The 4,899-nt window shown below is 41.4% G+C and overlaps 1 protein-coding gene across 1 annotated transcript in view; it reads left to right on the forward strand.

The window, feature by feature from the left end:
• The first annotated feature begins 4,566 nt into the window (after positions 1-4,566).
• Positions 4,567-4,899, forward strand: part of LOC108239168 (core histone macro-H2A.2) — an 8,825-nt gene continuing 8,492 nt past the window's right edge. The window contains exon 1 of the mRNA XM_017421735.3: positions 4,567-4,874. The gene's annotated coding sequence lies outside the window, so the exon portion shown is untranslated. The remainder of the gene's footprint in view (positions 4,875-4,899) is intronic.

A 4,899-nucleotide genomic window follows, 5' to 3' on the forward strand; every position in this document is an offset into this window, starting at 1 on the left:
TGTATGTGTGTGTTTGTGTGTGTGTGTGATGGGGTCAGGGTTAGCTATGTTGCTTCATAGTGAGAAAGTCTTCTTTAAACGGACGCAAGAACAGAGGGGGCGCGTGCACACTGCGCATCGATGTTTGTGTTCTTGCTGTCCAGGTTTTTTTTTTTTTTTTAAATGTTTGGGTTTATTTCTGCTCCAGAACATGACGAAGCAGCCACAGAATCTAGATCGTTGACATGATTTGTTGCTTTCCTATTTCATGTGTTATCAACAGCAGTACTCTGAACTGATGAACACTTGTTTTATGGCGCTAATAGTGAGTTCTGTGGCCCTCTGAGGCCCCGTCGTTCACCTGATCTGAATTCACGACATTCCAGAGAGGCAGTCGCAAGCCGGACATCTGACATCTATGACTGCCTGATCAAAACTGAACATCTTCAACTGTGTTTAGTGAGTAAATAATGAGGACATTACAGTGCTTTCCCAGTTCTTTTAAGGGCTGGTTACAAAGTGACCTGACTAGCTTTGCTTGGGACCAATATGGTAATAAATCTGAGACAATATCATGGCTGTAATGCAGATGTGCCAATATGAATACAAGTCTTTTTGGTTAGTGCTTTACCGTGCTCCTGCCTAAAGTGTTTCTGCATCAGATAATAAATAAGTAGACAGTTAACAGCCTGATTAAAACCCTCATAATCAGAGCTATTACTGATATTGTTTGTCTGGGAGCTGTGTGTCCATGATCGATTTTAAATAAGTCTACTAGGTTTAAAAGAGTTACAGGTGTGTTTAGGTTTTCAACAGGGTTGTACCTGGGATGTACAGTAATGCCACTGAATTCAACATGCTTGAATTAAAACTAAAATAAATTTAAAAATAAACTTCTTCTTTGTTATTAGTTTTGTTTATGTTATTCAGCAATTATTTCATCTGCTCTCCAGCAAGTTTATAAACTCTTGGCTGTTTTAATCCTGGCACACTTAAGGCTTTTAGTCAGTCCTCTACTGCCATCTGCTGGTCAAACCAAACCATTACAGCTGATATCCAAAAAGAATGCAGATATGCTCACTGTCTGCTTTAAAAACATTATTTTACTTGCCTTTTTTGTTGTTGTTTTGGCTGCACATCCCTCACTTTGGTCATTTTAAGACAGCTTTTTAAATTGTTTATTTTAATATTTTTCAATTAAGCTGACTTAGTGTATATAAATCAAAACCTGAAATGTGTCAATTTGTAAAAAAGCCGCTCTGTTAAAACTTCAGGAGGAAATGGGGCCCAAACAAAAATCACACAAAAACATTAAAAGTGCTGCAGCACCTCAACTTTTTTTTTTCTTGAAGAAACTGATGAAAACAGACAGGAAGGAGCGACGTCAGCTGTTGTGTTGTCACCTCGTAGATTGTTTAAAAGATGTATGAGAAATGAATCGCAGGTGTGGATAAAAAAAAAAAAAAAAACTTTTCATAGATCTGTGATGAAGCAGCAAAAAAAGCAATGTACACTAAAAGAGATTTTACTTCTTTAAATGTGGAAATCCTGACAAAGTCGTGATGGAGGCTTGAAATGTTGCGCTGCCCTCTAGTGGCCTTTCAAGGAACTGCATGTTGTGGCCTTTCAGCGTTTCAGTGGAAGTCTGTGTGCGTTTGTCTGTTAGCAAAATATCTCACGAGCTTTTAACCCAACTTTCACTCAGTCCACAGAGCTTCTGAGGTGTGAGCTGCATATTCATAAATGATGTGCAGCTTTTCCCGAGGCGAGCGGTCAACATTTACACGCTGTGGCCTCGGAGGAGTGCTTCTAGTCCTGTAGGCTGCAGACATCTACTGTCCTGGGTTGGTTCAGGTTTTGCATTTGATTACAGATTATGTACAGTTCTACCTCGGTTATATAAACACAGATAGTATTGTTAAGTTCTGAAATGGTCATTTATTAAATACTTTACTGTTACGTCACTTCTTAGCTGTCTCACCTGCGCTCCAGATTGGAGGAAGAGGGGAGTTAGACCGACACAAGTTTAATTTAATTACTCTGTTTTCCACGGCAAAGTTGTGAATGATTTGGTTATTGAAGAGAAAGGAATTGTTTTAGTGGATGATGTTCCTGATAAAAGTAACTTTAACAGCTTAATCGAAGTTCAGAACCCAGAGGTAATCAGGACAGCTGCAGAGACAGAGAGGGGGGACAGCCGGTCAGCGTGCACCTGACGTTCATTTTAGAGCTTTTCATTTCAGTTAAGTCATTTCAAGTGAACCTGTTAACCCTCACCCCCAAAATGCAAAAAACACTTGGAAAAAAGCATACCCAAAATGAATCAGATTATGCTCTTGAACCATTTGGAGTACATGCAAATGCTTGGTGTCTCTGTAAATGTAACAATTTACATTTTTTGTTCTGGTAACTAGGATTTCAGTAATAAAGTTGTAATTTGATTGGCTGTGGAGGGCTCATATATGGACCTAATTGGTCAGAAGAGGTGTCAATCAAAAGTGGAGGGTTCAGACCACCATTTTGACGTCCTGGTGTTTAAATACGTTACCGCGGAAACCCTGCAGGATGCTTTAAAGCGAAAGTAAATACGGAACGCTGCCGTTCCATTACTTGTTTTAACCTTTAAAGCCAAACTAGTTGTCAAAATAAGTGATTTTTCAATGTTTCTTATTTATTTATTTTCTTTTGTATATTTGACAACCACCCACATGGTCACTGGGTGGCGGTCTGGCCGCTTCCCGCCGTCGGACCAGTTCTCCTTGTGAAATGTGGGGCTACAGCATCACTACAGACCAAAAGAAAACACACACAAAAAAAACATGTTTTCAAACCAGTACTCTTGTTAACAAAACTTGATTCCTCTTCTTCTGCTTCCATTTCCCCTGATAAACACTGACAGTATCCTCCTCAGTGTCCTACACCACAGCTGGCCCCGCCTCCTTCTGCCGCCAACCAACGAGGTAACTCCGCCCACACGATCACCTCACTTCAGGATTTTTGACACAAACACTCTAAAAAGCAAGTCACTGACATTTTAAGTCAGAGAAACGGACCACTGGGGCGTTTTATGATCAGGTTTAAGTAAAAGACAGACATAAAAACTCATTATTTTGATATTTGATTTCATTTCCCCTTTAACTGCGGTGTCGTTTCGGCAGCCTATAAACAATTAAACCTCTGAAGCTCTGCTATGGCTTTTGGTTTTGGTGTGCCAAGCAGAGGCTGACACGGGAGCAGATTTTCTCTCCTAGGAAAATGACTCCCATCTTTTAAGTCTTCAGGCAATACGCTGGATTATATTTTCTCCCCAATCCTTCTGAGATTACCTTGTGTTCTGTAGTTTTATTTCAAAAGGTACGGCAACAGGAGCAGTTCATCTGTGCTAATATAGGAAGACATTTATTGCCTTAATCCAAACAAACAAACAAAAAAACATATATAATACATAACTTGTGGTCCCTATAGTTTGTCTATGGAGGATCAGCTCCAAGTCTCTGTTATTAGCTCTTTTGGAGGTCAGTTACAGTAAAAACAAAAATAAAATAAAACCAGAAAACAGTACAAGGGTCCCACCATGTCTGCCTTAGTTGAATGAACCCAAACATAACATATAAAGTTGCATTTTACTAACTTGTTGAGCCATTGTTTCCTCTAAACGGTGACATTACCTTTCTGTTTTAAACTGCTCAGAGAACAGAAGAGCATAAAGGCATTACCGTCACAATTCACATGCTGTAAACTGAGCTCTGGAACAAGGAAAAAATAAAAAACTAATGGTAAATAGCCTGCACTTGTATAGTGCTTTATCTAGTCCAAGGACCCCAAAGCGCTTCACACTACAATCATTCACCCATCCTCACACTGATGGTGGTAAGCTACATTGTAGCCACAGCTGCCCTGGGGGAGGCTGACAGAAGTGAGGCGGCCATCACACCGGCACCACCGAACCCGGCAAGGCGGGTGAAGTGTCTCGCCCAAGGACACAACGGCTGAGGCGGCGTTTGTCCTTGGGCAAACGCCTTTGTTGGCTCCTGGGCCGCGTAGTTCTTTTTGGCTCGCGTCACAGCGCACGCTTACTGAAAGGAAACTACAAAATGGTGGCGCCTGTTGTATGTTTTTTTTTTTATTGTTTTTTTTTTTTTTGTCCAGTTGGTTGATTCCAGCTCCCATCTGCTCTCAATAAATTTTTATATATATTTAATCCTGTACCATCCCAATCGAGTGATTAATAGTCAGCCTCCAGTGCCCCCCCCCCCTATCTGGGGCCCCAGTTTGGTAACTTTCTGGAGCCGGCCCTGGTTATGTGATGTGTATAAACAGCGCGCTGTAAGGAGACACTTTATATTCCATAGCTGTCATATTCAGAAAGCCTCCAGCTGAGGATTAACTGAAACACTCCAGCTTTATTTCTAATCTGTTTGACCATATCTTTGTTATCACACGCCTCCCCTGCTTTACTGACCCTTCTTCCAGGGAGGGGGGGTTCAGTCCTGCATGTAACCAGGAGAGGGGGGGCGTTTTCTCTGGATTTTCCCCCGGACTGAATTTTTACCCTTTGCAGCATCAGTAGCACACGGCCAACCTCCAGCCAGGCTACGCTGTTCCTCTCTCTGTTGCACTGTTTCTTTTTTTTTTTTTTTTTTTTTTTCCTTCTTCTTCTTCGCTTCCCTCGTCTCTCCAAGGTTGGGAAAGCGACATTATATTACCTACGAGAAGGGGCAGCAAACACACCGAGCCCGTTAAAAGAGAGAGACAGGGAGACACAGAGAGAGAGAGAGAGAGGGAGAGAGAGGAAAGAAAATAAATAAATAAAAACAGAACACCGTCTTTCACCGAGCGGGAGCGTCTCGGGCTCCGTCCGTGTCGCGTGAAAGGAGGGGGAAAAAAACAAACAGGTAAAAAAAAAAAAAAAAAAAAAAA

The sequence above is a fragment of the Kryptolebias marmoratus genome, linkage group LG22 (assembly GCF_001649575.2).
Source record: "Kryptolebias marmoratus isolate JLee-2015 linkage group LG22, ASM164957v2, whole genome shotgun sequence".
Taxonomy (NCBI): Eukaryota; Metazoa; Chordata; class Actinopteri; order Cyprinodontiformes; family Rivulidae; genus Kryptolebias; species Kryptolebias marmoratus.